At 33.1% G+C, this 14946-nt stretch overlaps 1 protein-coding gene and 1 long non-coding RNA gene across 2 annotated transcripts in view; one reads left to right on the plus strand and one right to left on the minus strand.

The window, feature by feature from the left end:
• The window catches only part of LOC117112818 (guanylate cyclase soluble subunit beta-1-like), a 60800-nt gene that overhangs the window by 18028 nt on the left and 27826 nt on the right, over positions 1-14946 (plus strand). The window lies entirely within an intron of this gene.
• LOC117112819 lies at positions 5123-12752 on the minus strand. Its single transcript, XR_004446091.1, has 2 exons — positions 12687-12752; positions 5123-5675 (listed from the first exon to the last, which is right to left on the minus strand). It is a non-coding gene; the product is annotated as an uncharacterized LOC117112819 (long non-coding RNA).

Consider the following 14946-nt stretch of genomic DNA (forward strand, 5'->3'; position numbering starts at 1 on the left):
AAAAAGAAAAAAAAAAAAAAAGAAACAGACGAGTTTGTTAACGAGAGTCTAGGGACAGTGTTGGCTTTAAAAGGGTGGTGAAAGCTGATTAGCGAAACTTGATCGACAATACGGTAATTGTACAGTGATATATGTGATATTATATTGCGTGCTCAAAGAATAACGCCGAACAAGTTATCTTTCATGAATACCTATGCATACTATAAAATAAGTATGATTGCAGTTTGTAGGCATAGGCCTACGCATCAGTAATGCAGTTTATATTAAGATTATGTTATGTTTCGCATAATAGTATTGTTGTGTGACTGTCATAAGCCTATTATCTGAGCTGGTGTATTATTACTGATTTTAAAAAAGCTACCGTATGCTATGATAATGATATAGTATATGATATGATACGCGTTGATACGATATGAAATACTTTACGATATATATTTTATGATATATTATAAGAACTATGATAGTATACCGTTACAGTGCAATGATAATTCATGTTCATATATTTCTATATACTTATATATATATCATATTATATATATATATATATATATATATATACCGTATATCATATTACATATATCGTATCACATAATTCAGTACTACAGTAATAAAATTTCGATAAAAAGCTCCTACAGTATATATTCTTGTAATAATCATGAGTTATTTAAACGCTATCGAGGAGTGATTTTGTTTAAAGCACGGAGTAAATTAACCTTAATGATAGCTCGATCGTCGATGAATTGCGAGTACTGTAAACATTTTTTAACCAACTGAATAATATTTAGGTGTTACTTATAAACATATTGATCGCACATTGGATTGGAATTATTCAGTGTAAACACACACATCGTACCGTATTCAATAAAGTATTGAAATGCCACAACGTCCTTCGTCACCGCTGCAGCTGTGGCAAACGATGGATTTGTTACATATTGTATGTTGTACAGTAATAATAAAACTAATATTAAGGATTACTGTATATAGTGCCCAATCCAGTTAAAGGAAAGATTACGCTCCTGATACCTTTCTCCATGCTCATGACACCATTTTCCATGGGAAATACTGTAAAGAAGACTGATATTACATACATGTTTTGCCTTCATGATAACCTACACCAGTACTAAGGAAAGGTTTTTCCAAAAAACCAAAGGAATAGACTTTTCCGGAGAGCCAGTCTAATCTAGCAATTGACAAGGTCCATGAATTGACCAATCAGAACAGGTTAGGAACATGTCCAACAAGCCCACATAGGGAAAGGTGGTCCCTATCCATATTTCCGGTACAGAACGTAGGAGAGATGAGCTGTTTTAAATGAAATTTAATATGTTTAAAACGATATCCGTTTTTCTACTTATACGAATATGATCGATAGTTCCCGTAAAACACAGATAGGCCTATGCTTAGAGATAAATTGTTACAAAACCCTCACTAATATCAGTGCAAATCTGCAGATAAAATTGATGACGTAACCGTATTCTTTGTCATTTTCGTGCTAAAGGTTACAAAAACGTCACTAATATCAGTACAAAGCAGCTGTTATCATTCACTATCAGTTTAACATTTTTATTATCGGTAAAAAACTCGCTCAGTTTGTAAAATCACACACCAGAGTTGCCAACCGTATATGAGTTGTAATTATAAGACGATGCTGATCGTGTGAGAATAATAATAATAATAATAATAATAATAATATTAATAATAATAAATAATAAATAATAATAATAGTAATAATAATAGCGGACATTTATATAGCGCCTAACCAAATCGTAATATTTGCTAAATTACATACACTATATTATCATTACTTATTTTAAAGAGTGAGTATTGTAAGAGGCCTCTTATTTTCTGCTCAAAGATGGCCGCTCACCCACCCACCCTCTCATCCCACCCCCACATACATATTTATATAATTTAGGGCTAGGTTAGGAAAGACCCCAGCGAATACTGATTGCTTTTGGATTAGATTTCTGCATGCAGTTCTGGAAGTTTTTTTCACATGCACAACTATTGATATGGTTACACAGAAGCTGTGTAAGTCACTTGATAAATATTTCGATATTCATTTCTTAAAATATTATCGTATATCTAGACATCATCATAATGCGTATTAGCCTAGAATTTTTGTAGGTTACCCCAGAGTATTTTTGGGTTGCCCGTCGAATTTGAATTTGCAAAAGGTGTATGGGACTTAATAGCTTGACTTAACTAAACCAGAATGATATATTCCGAGTTGCAATTTGTCACGCTTCGATTTAAATGGACACGCAAATAATGAACTTCCAAATCGACGAATATAACTTTCGAAAAGAAAGCATCTTACAATTACTGACAGTATTTTCTAATTGAAATATGCTCTTGGGATTAAAATTGTATAGAGAGAAATATTTATGTGTCGCATTACCCCCCTTTGCAAAGATCATCAACTGTCTCTTATACACATCTAGATGTGTAATATAGGCCTATATATATATAGGCATAATATTAGCAACTATTGACCTGAATATTTCAAAGTCTATCCCCCAGTCTAATACTCAGTACGACATTTAATGTTGTAACTGTTTTCCTACATGAGCTTATTGTCTACCCGCCGGCTTTTTCCTTCAGGATCTACCTGATATTTCAAGATTTCAAAGCTAGGCTCCGGAGTAAAACAGTTTTGATATTTTGTAAAAAATGAATACTGAAGAGATGTTGAAGAAATAACGAGGAACGGCTAACAAGATACAGGTTTTTTTTCGAATATTTAAAAACTTGGGGAAAACGGGTGTTCTACATTGGTGCATACGTATATACGTCACAACTAGCGCTCAACGGATCGTTTTTAAGGACGATTGGTTCAGACTGCCGCCAACAATCAGCAGACAGCGTCGCGTCGTATCTCACAGGGAACGGAGATTTGTCGTTTTGCGGTCGTACGACCGTCGTTTTATTCCGTGAATTCCCGTCTTTATTTGTTGATTCTGACCATTATTTACGGCCATCGAGATGTGCTCTTTTTATGACGAGTAACATCACCGATGTTTGTATTTTCTCAAAGGGTATAGGATGGTAACATAATATGTATACTAGTATGAAAATATGAACACGATGAGATTTTCACTTCAATTCGTCATCATCAATATTCTACCCTAGCCATTAACCCAACGCAAAGAAGCACGCGGATAGAAATTATGATTCTACATAAATATACATTAACCTAATAAAACGTATTGATGAAATTTACAATAACGTACAGATGAGAAAAAAAAAGTATAATCGGCTATGATGAGTCTTTGTATATAACAAACAGATTATAGATCGCTACCGTTATATATTGAACGTCTTTGTTATTTATACCTATCTCATTGATGGCAATACAATCGACATAGGTAATTATGTTAATCGTTTTTAATGTACAATATAAACATAACCTTTAAGCCCATCTTATAATAAAAAATGTTCGTGCATTATCATATACTCTCAATGCTTAATTTTCTCTATATAAGCGACTCTATTAATATTGAATTTATTCAGCTACGATTCACATGCACAACTATTGATATGGTTACACAGAAGCTGTGTAAGTCACTTGATAAATATTTCGATATTCATTTCTTAAAATATTATCGTATATCTAGACATCATCATAATGCGTATTAGCCTAGAATTTTTGTAGGTTACCCCAGAGTATTTTTGGGTTGCCCGTCGAATTTGAATTTGCAAAAGGTGTATGGGACTTAATAGCTTGACTTAACTAAACCAGAATGATATATTCCGAGTTGCAATTTGTCACGCTTCGATTTAAATGGACACGCAAATAATGAACTTCCAAATCGACGAATATAACTTTCGAAAAGAAAGCATCTTACAATTACTGACAGTATTTTCTAATTGAAATATGCTCTTGGGATTAAAATTGTATAGAGAGAAATATTTATGTGTCGCATTACCCCCCTTTGCAAAGATCATCAATGCATTCAATGAACTTGCTTCAGCACTCTAGTTACATTTTCTTTCAGCTCACGTTGAAAGTGGTACGGTTAGTCGCCTCCAAATTTGAGCGTATATAGTTAAGCGTTTTCTTATCTGTGCTGAATGATTTAAACACTAAAATAAATCACATTCTAACCATTCGTGTCATGAAATCCAACTATAGAAGCTGTTATTAGAATGTAAGCCGATGACAACTGTTATTTCTTAGTTACTCTACCTAAAATATTGCGGCTAATAATATTAACGTTTACTCGCTTTGACAGATGCTTAGCCTACGACTCAGTGAACTGAACACCGTAGTACAGGCGTCCAGCCTACCATCTGTAATTCCTACTGTTTATTATGTAAAGGAATATCACTTTAGCTTTGACTAACATTCTTGAACTCTGATTAAGAACGATTTACTTACGCTCTTTAAAATTATATATGTAAGTAATTTACCGGTTTCATTACATAACATATAGTATATTGCAATGTAATGTAATAATGGAACTTAATACAGTGGATTTATGCCGTTGCCTCCGTCCAAACGCAATGCTCATAAGAAAGAAGGACGGAGTTTATATTTAAGAACCATAGAATAAAAGAAGGATTACAAACGCTCTACAAGATTGTCGGAATTAATAAATAGATATAGGCCTAATGCAGCTCACGGTGCAGAACAATTTAAAAGAATTAAGATTGCCGTGTGTAGCAAGGAAATAACTGCCTTTTTCGCAATTTTAGTGTTATCCCCGATATTCTGTTCTGCCTGAACACGTTTAGGTTTTCAATATGTCACCTTGAAAGTGGAACAAGATTGCGTGACATCATAATGCGTATTTCGATGTCTGTTGAAAGTCCGAAAATGCTCAGTCTCATCAAACAATGTCTGATCAAACATTAAGGCCTGTTTAGAATATCAAATTTTCTTTGATCAAAAAACTGATGCATCCCCATATACAGTCATGATATGCCTATATATGGTCATGATGTGATGTCATCATGACCATATATAGTCATGATGTGCCTATATATGGTCATGATGTGATGTCATCATGACCATAATTAGGCATGTCACATGTTTTTATCAAACAAAATCTGACAGTCTAGGCAGGGCTTTAGTATACTTGAAATAGATAACGTAATCCCGGATTTAGACGATTTTTTAAATTCATTTAGTCGAACTTGGCCCTGTTGCCACACTTAATCTCGGGCTTAAACCGTGCAGTGCGTGAATGTAAATCGTTCTCAGCCAATGAAAGCTCGTATTTTGCTAACCTCTCATCTTGAGGCTCAAATTTCGTTTGTAACCTTGAATTAATTTTCGACCGAGTTCGATATTATATTGTCTGATATTAATTAGCCTAATATATACAGGTTGAAGTCACATTTATGCTCCTTAACGATCAATTATCTTGTATTCATTGCATCACGATATTAAACCCTAGCTCGACGAAGCTCCTAGACGCAATCATTTTACGTCCCTGAGGTTGGAAGGTCTTCGTTCGTGAACCTGGTCACCCGGAAAACTAGATACTGCGTAGTAATCATTTTAGCATTTACATTTTCTTGAAAGCAAATTACCTTCACAGTTTTGCTCTCATTACATGTTACACTTGAATACCGAGATTTGCAATAAGTCGAATTTATGAACAGCAAAACTAACTTATATATTGTTTGCATCAGAATCTTGTATACGGGCATACCTCGAAACATAGTGCCTGAAATGACAATTTAAAAAATGACAACGGCAAAAATGATGATAATGTTTGATTATGATGATGATTTTTTAATGTATAGGCCTATTTGGTTAAACTATTTTAATATTTTGATATTTATGTCGTTGTTTGTAAATTTTTATCCATTTTAAATAATGTTACACAGCATACCTGTAATTTAATTTTCTGGAAAAGTAAATATTACTTTGGCTTTAATAATAATAATATTAATACAGTAATAATGATAATAATAATAATAATAATAATAATAATAATAATAATAATAATAATTATTATTATTATTATTATTATTATAGTAATTTTTAAGAAAATTTATATCTGCGTCTTCTTTTTCCACCTTCCTGCTGAGTTTCTCAAGCAAGGTCTTGCTTTGTGACCGTACTTCTCTGTGAAAAGTCATTTTCGGCGTTTTCCTTAAATTTAAAGCATTTAAATATTTAATAGCAATACTTTTTATTTATCTCGATAAGCCCTTATTAAAGCGTATGACAGGAACGTTAACGTGCCATTGTGTAATATAATAAACAATAAGATAATTCAGTGAAATAAAATATACTAAAACAGTAGAGAATTCTTACAAGAAATGTACATGTGATATCATTACAATTCAGAATTAAGTAAATAATGAAAGCTCCAAATCGTGTCTCCGATGCTTATTAAAGCATTAAGTTTATAATTAAGTATGATAATACAACGCGAAAATATAAATAATCTATACCACTAACATTAATACTTTAAAATTCCAACAACTTAGTGCAGAGGAGCAGAACGCGTAACTCGACGATTCGTAACTTAACGGTGTCAATTTCCTCACGTGTTCGATATATAATTATAGTAATATAATAAGATTTATGGGGTGGGATTAATGTCTTACCCCGAGAGAGTTTCAACCTCTACAGCTGGGTGTTAATTCGCACGACAGATAGTTAAATATTTGGTTTTGATTACAGTATTATAAAATCTGAGTGTACTCATGCTGTCTTAGCACGTGATTCCCTGGTTAATTAGCATTATAAATTACGTTTGAGATGTCAATTAGGTACTATGAATATCGAATTATACGATAATATAAAATATATAGGCCTATAATATATACGGTATACAATATATATATATATATACAATATAAATATATATATTTATATACATATGTATATGTATGTATATATGTATATATATTTATATTATATTTATATATATTAATTAGCATTATAAATTACGTTTGAGATGTCAATTAGGTACTATGAATATCGAATTATACGATAATATAAAATATATAGGCCTATAATATATACGGTATACAATATATACTGTCTCTTATACACATCTAGATGTGTATAAGAGACAGCGTATATACGTCACAACTAGCGCTCAACGGATCGTTTTTAAGGACGATTGGTTCAGACTGCCGCCAACAATCAGCAGACAGCGTCGCGTCGTATCTCACAGGGAACGGAGATTTGTCAGTTTGCCCTCCAGTTCGAGACCACATTTGGGACCTGATAATGCTGGATAGTTTCGGGTTTCGGTCTAAAATTAGAGAGATAGCTTTGCGTTAATAGACTGAAAATTGTTATTTGGTTCTTTAAAAAAGTGGTCTTGAATTAGAGGAATCCTGCAATCAAAAGTGTCTCGAATTGTAGGGTACCTTGCATTGCAAGACGAGAAAGGGGCTTATTGCAAAATTGCAAAATATAAACATTATACGCACAGTCATTTGGATATCTTAACATATCATCATCTCGGATTCGTGTTGTCGAAACAGATTGATTTCATCTCAGAAGCCAAAATTATCGTCCCCATGAATATCCCGTGTTTAAACTAGTATCTTTAATCCCACGCATTCCAAAAATAGCCTAAGGATAATATTCCCAGTTTACACATTTCCGATGTTTCAACAATAGCGTGTCCATATTATGATTCCCAGTGTTTCGGCAATTCTATTTTTTCAAGCAGTTTAAATTGATCGTCTGTATTACCAACTTACATAATATCTCTATTATCCCCATAAGTATTCTCAATGAATTTACTAATGTTCCCATACTCATTTACAGTGTCTGCAATTGTTTCAATCAATAAATCAATAAATCAATAAATCATCAATCAATCAATAAATCATCAATCAATCAATAAATCAATCAATCAATATCTCTATTCAACAACATTTGAAGAAAAAAAAAAAAAAAACTCCATGAACCAATAGCAGATGCAATGGTTAAATAAAATATGAAAAAGGAGATAAAGTTTCAAAAATACCTTCAACTCTAAGGAGTTTCGATTTCTTTAAATTACTCGGTCTTTCGCGCCTGATTTTAATACAATGGATAATTGGGAAATTTCGCAACTTTACGAAAACGATGTTCAAGAGTACAGGTGTCTTGGTACTTATATTGATGATCAACTTAGTTTGGAGAAACAGTTGAGATTGTAAAGAAAGGAAAGGAAAAGTTACACTTTCTAAGAAAACTAGCAGGTTTAACGTTATTCAATGGTACTCTTAAACTTTTTTTTATGAAACAGTTATTCAATCGGTCCTAAGTCATCTCTTTTATTGCTTGGTACGGTAATGTAAACAACAATAATAATAATAATAATAATAATAAATAAATAAATAATACTTATTATTATTATTCTGGATTTATATAGCGCCATACATTGTCACAACCTTAAGGCGCTTCAAGATGAGATTGATTTTGAAATAGAAATATTTAAGATTATTTTATCGATTTTTGAGAATAACTTTTATATATTGTTTTTTAATAATAATAATAATAATAATAATAATAATAATAATAATAATAATAATAATAATAATAATAATAATAATAATAATAATTGCGACTTATATAGCGCAAATTGTAGAGACCTCTATGTGCTTACATTATTACCCCCGGATCACTGGATCAAGCACATATAACACACACTCAGGTCCCATGGGGGAATTACATAATGTTGCAGCTGTATTCAGCGCAGGCTGTGTCTGAACCTACCAGGTACCAACTTGTGGAGTGGAGAGAGACAACCGTAGATAAAGTGATAAAATCTATTTTATTCGTGCTCTTCGTATTTTACTCATGTTACTGTAGGCCTATATGTTTGTATTTGTTATGAGGGCCTCTTTGAGTCAGCCTCGCTGTAAGAGCTACTTTCACAAAAGAAAGTTGAATAAATAAATAAATGAGTACAAGAAGCGTTTAATAAGGATTACTAAGAATCCAATATGATTGTTTGCTCCGTTAATGATTTCAGTCGTATGTATGAGAAACAAGCCTTAAATAAACTAAAGAAAATAATGGAAGATAAAAAACCCCAGATTGTCTGAGGGCTCCACGTGCTAACACCTCCATACGTAGGTTGTCATTTGTCATTTTCACATATTGTTTAATTCAAACTTTGTTAGATAACATTCTTGCCTGTGCATCTTTGTATTAATGATTATGGTAATTTTAACAATGGTGATGGTGATGATGATGATGATAATAATAATAATAATAATAATAATAATTATGATAATAATTATAACAAATTTAACAGCAATACCAATAATAATAATAATAATAATAATAATAATAATAATAATAATAATAATAATAATAATATTAATCATGATAACAATGGCAATAGCATAATGTAATACTTTGTATGTACCGTATTTTTTATAACTATTTTTAGAAATTGATGATTAATGCCTGCATACTTGTATGATTTTTAGTTTTTGATGTTTGTATTGTATTTAATAATAATAATAATAATAATAATAATAATAATAATATGAATTGTAATAACAATAATTTATGCAATAATTTTTATGTTTTTTATAACTACCTGTATTTTTATCAAAGTTCTGTCCAACGAAGATTTTCCATTGTATTTTATGAATGGAACGAGTAACATTTGATTTGATTTGAATTTGATAATACGAGTACGTCATCAGCATTATCGTAATTAGCGCCTTAAACATTATTGACAATACATCGTCGCTCACATCAAATCAAAAAATCACGTTAAAATACGCGCTTTTGTTGTTAAGGACTTTTTGTGTGGTAAAGAATACAAAATTGCTTGACAACCAATACGCGCTCGTTTTGACGCACTACTGTGAATTCACGAACTAACACAATCTACTTTGATTGTGTTAGTTCTTGATGTGAGCGACGACATATACGAGCTGAGTATGATCGTTTATTCATGTAAAAAGCATGTAGGCCTATGCACTACGTTGAGACAGATATTCTACTAATATGCATACATTTCTAATGTTCCTGGTGGAAGAAATATCAATTCCGGTATAGTTCTGTCTCCATGGTGATTGTATTGCAGTCACAATCTCAATTCATATATTTTAGTCAGCTGGAAAATATATTAATTTGAATTTGGTTACGCTGTTATAAATCTTACCATCGATCAATAATGCGTTATTAGTGCGATAAACGCGTTTCAGATACCTATTAGACACAACCGTTAAGCCGAGATTTCTTGATCGTTGGAGTTCCTAGACCGTGACAGGAATGGCATTATTCTGCCTGATCCTTTATAAACGAATAACGGTGAATTAAACGTTTAAAATAAATTAGTTTATAACCAAACATTACGAACAAGCATAATACCAAGGCCTTTATGCTAGTAGGCCTATCAGTATTGGTTGATAGCGTATGTATTTTTTTTTTTTTTTTTTTTTTTTTTTTTCACATCCAACAGCAAACACTCGCGACTTGATGCAATAAATCTTTAAAAACGAAGACTCTTATTGAGGCATTAGGGAGTGTGTTTGATCGTGAGAAAAAGTCCTGATGTGACAGGAATTGAACCCAGGACCCTGGGATTAGAAGGCAAGCATCTTAACCACTAAGCTATTCAACTTCATTCCTTTGCTATAATTAGTTAACACACAGTTTTGGTTTATACTTTCTTTTCAATACCACGTGAACACGTCATCATTTTGTTTGATTTCGCATCAAAATGGCAATGCTTCTTATATAAACATAGGATTAATATAAGCCTATTTTGAGCATCTAAAGGATTAAAAGGCCTATTTTGAGCATTTCATTCTATTATAGTGATGCGAATTTTCATGACATGCGCATGCGGGATTTTCACCTATTGGTCAAGAACATACTTAAGCGTACGTTGACCTCAAGCGTACTTCCATCAATCTTGCAGACGTGACGTACTGTAAAGGTAGATTCACTTTTCATTCTGTTTTAATATTAAACGACACGTGGAGGTACCCATTCCTTTCTGAGCCAAAAAATATGATTGCTATAAGCAAATTATAACCACAAACGACATAATGATCCTAATTATACACGCAATATTCTTTGCTTACTCACGTTTGCCGACAGTCGCCTACAGGTAATGCAATTTATTCCCATACCAATAAATATGCCTATTTAGCCGATCCTACTCGAAATTATTATACCACAAATCGCATACCTATATTACTCTTATATTGTTTATCACTTACAAAACTTGCATACGCTGCCCTTGGGTTGTCCACATAATTTCTCGACACCTAGGATCGCATTGCCATCTCTACATGCTACAACCAATTCCCGTGTTTATAACGACAGAACACAAATACGACCGTAGTTAATGTAATGTTTACAGGAGAAATTGATTTTAAAAATGTTTGTGTCTGTGAGACAAACAGTTAATAGAAATTCCTTCTCTATACGCGATAATTATTTGAAGACTCAGTCTTATCCGAGAAGACTTGTTCGAACCAGCGGCGATAGTATGGCTTACGTTGCGGCGCCCCCTGCCATAACCGCTTGGCCATCCAACTCTTCCAATTAAATGTTCATGCTGTAATTTTTTATCACAAGTACTGTGTAGTAAATGTACACAAAACTGCTTTCATGAAGAGCTGATCAGGAGAGATCAAATGACTAGAGGATAGCTAGGCTATATTGGATATTGATCACACTATTGCAATCAATCATGTCTTGAAACTAATTCAACAATGACGAAGTACTAGGGGTTTTGTGTGAGACGACCGGGTATTAATTAATAAAATAATTAAGTATGCCGTGATAGCGACATACGATGATTGAGTGTTAATGTAGTATGGCTTACCACTGTATATTACCAACACCTATCATTGCAACTATGAAAAGAATACTTGTCCAAAATGGCACCACAAACGTATCAAGATAGCGGTTTTTTGCGACATATAATCTTATTTATATACATATATAGACCTACATTACTGTAACGATAACACGAGAAAAGAGTGTCTATCTGTTTCCTCTTTCTCACTGTGAGTTGAACAATTGTTTTAGTCAGGATAGCCTATGTAGCTGCTATGTCACAACCAAACCTGACTTCTACCCAGAATCAACTCCTTCTCTCTTCCCACTATTTCATCTTATAACCTTTTTGGGCGCTGGCTAAATTCTCAGCATGGGGTATCACTTCCCTGGACTAAATTCCTACACCGATCGACCGACCGACAGGTCATCTGTCACCCAACAGAATTTCTCTCTGACAGGTGTCTTACTAAAGTAGAAAGGGTCAAGCCAATTGGGAGTATGATCGGCAGATGGCCACAATGGACCTTTCCGCTAAGCCCCGCCCCTTGGATATTGTTGCTAAGGTCCCACAAGACGACAGTGTTAAAACATACGCGAACACGTGCGTTTGTGGGAAAACACGTGTGTTTGTGAGACGCGCGCGTATCCCTAGCGCTGTTCTGATTAGTCAGTTGATAAGTTTGATTGACACTCCGGAAAGGTCTATTACTTGGTGGAAAAAATTGAGAGTAGCTTCAGCTTTTCTGCATTTTTGAAGAAGCTTTTCTAGTCTTCTGTATTCATACTTACTAACATAACTGCTGTAACTCAAATCGTGAATAATGTATACATTACATTACCATGTCTATATAATTTAAAAATTTTGTTTATTACCGAGTTCAATTCCTGTCATGGTAACAATATTTTCTTCTCACGACCAAATCTTAATTCACTCTTCCTACGAATCTCAATAAACACTTACCATAGATTACGTAGCTTGCCACTTAGTAAAGTGATTACGTTCGGTATTGGCATATCCTTCAACTACCTAAAAATAAAAAAAAATAAAAAGTTAAGATATATAACTATATATATAAAACTAAAAATTAATAGTATATAGGCCCAATGTGTAATAGGGGGCTAATTGTTTACATTATTCTCTACCGTGCATGCCTAGATACACTGCAGATGTTGGTAAATATATACGTCAATCAAGTGAGTTATATATCCACGGGAGATTATAGTCGGGAATATCAACGTATGATTTATAACTGTATAAAATTTGCTCATACCTCAGTGCTTGCAACATCATTAAACATTTGTGTAATGTATATAGATCTATTGACCTTTACCAATGTAGTTGTAATGTTAGTGGTAATGCATATACACTTTAAAGTTAAAAACCAGAAACGATATAATAATAAATGTTCATAACTGCGTAATTTGTCGTAGATAGTGACCACAAATCCAATTATGTGACATCCCTTTTTCTAATCAATGAGTTGGTTGATGTCAGATAACCAATATTGTCGCAATGGTTGTTGGCAGCTATATGTCGTGACATCTAGGCACAACCGCTGTTAAATGCAATGTACCGATATGTTCGAAGGTGGCATGGTTGCTGACGGATAAGTTGTGCGATCTTCGGATGTCAAGTGAACAAGGAAGAATACAAGTTGACATGATTTGCTGATAGCTATGTTGTGATACCTTAACATAACTGACTGTTAATACACCAAGATGTTTAAGGGTGGCATGGTTATTGGCAGATACGTTTTACCATACTCAAATGTCAAATAAACAAAGGATATCTAAGTTGGCATAATTTTGTTTTGTTGTTGCTAAAATATTCTAAGTTGTTTAAATGTAACATAATTGCTGGCATTTAGGTTGACATCTTGGAGTATCAAATGATCAAAGAGAATGAATTGACATGATTTGTTGATAGCTATGTTGTGGCATCTACGAAAACCGCTGTTGAATGTAATGTGCCAAGAAAGGCGAAAAGGTTGCTGGCAAATTACTTGATGTCAAAGAATAGAATTATCATGATTTGCCATTAGTTCAGTGGTGAGATCTTGGTATACCTTTGTAAGAACACCAAGATGGTGAAACGAGTCATTGTTAAGAGATAGGTTGTGACGTTTTAAGATGTTCAATAAACTCAAGACCATTTCATTTGACATTGTTGGTGACAGCTATGCTGTGATATCAGGCATATACCAAGATGTTTGAAGGTGGCATGTTTTGTGACAGCGATTGTGACATCTTAGGATGTCAAGGGAACTCAGAAGAATTGGCATTGTTGCTGACAACTATTTGGCATGTTTTCCGACAGATATTGTGACATTTTAGAACGTCAAATGAACTAAGATAAGTTTAAAGGTGGCATGGTTTCTGACAGAGATTGTAACATATTAGGATGTCAAATGCACTAAGATAATTACCGTATTTTATTAAGCATGGTTTACTGATACTGTTGCTATCTTGTGATATCTTGGCAAAGATGTTGGAAGCTATAGTCTCTGACATCTTGTAAATAACTAGTGTTAAACGAACCAATGGTTGCTAACATTTCTGGCAGCTAAGTACTGAGACGATGGCATACCTTACATAGTTATTTCTATTAACTTGTTGGAAGAAAACTAACACTGGTTCTTTCTCCATACAAAATGATGCTATAATTAATTAATATTCATGACAATTTACTCCAGTGTATATTCAAACGAGCAGCTTATGCTATTGCCACAATATCTTTCTATTTTACTCTCGTCAGTTCGTTAAAAATAGATTTGTTTATATATATATATCTGCGGGTTCAAACCCATTATACGTAATTGTTTTCCAGAATTAATCGCTCCATTCTGATATTGTGGTGATTTTTTTTATGAAATAATTGATGCATCAATCGTTGAGTTTATGAAGAAAAATTACGATATGCGATTGCAGTATATAAAAAATATATAACTCATAACGATTATGTTTGATTCACTGGGTGAATTCTTGACAAGCAATTATATTTTTTTCAATCAATTTTTTTCTTGGATTTTCTGACACGTACGGTACATACGCGCATTACATGCGCACATTGGATCTCTCTATGATGCATCTCCTTTTGCATTTATCGTCATGAATCAGATTGCCACTAGGACACATTTTGATTTAAACAAATATGTTAAATTAACTTTTTCTTCCTATTTCACTTTAAGCACTCTTTAATCAACATTAATACGCCATCATGT

Source organism: Anneissia japonica, unplaced genomic scaffold, assembly GCF_011630105.1.
Source record: "Anneissia japonica isolate Jap-2015-1 unplaced genomic scaffold, ASM1163010v1 scaffold172582_len1462937_cov174, whole genome shotgun sequence".
Taxonomy (NCBI): Eukaryota; Metazoa; Echinodermata; class Crinoidea; order Comatulida; family Comatulidae; genus Anneissia; species Anneissia japonica.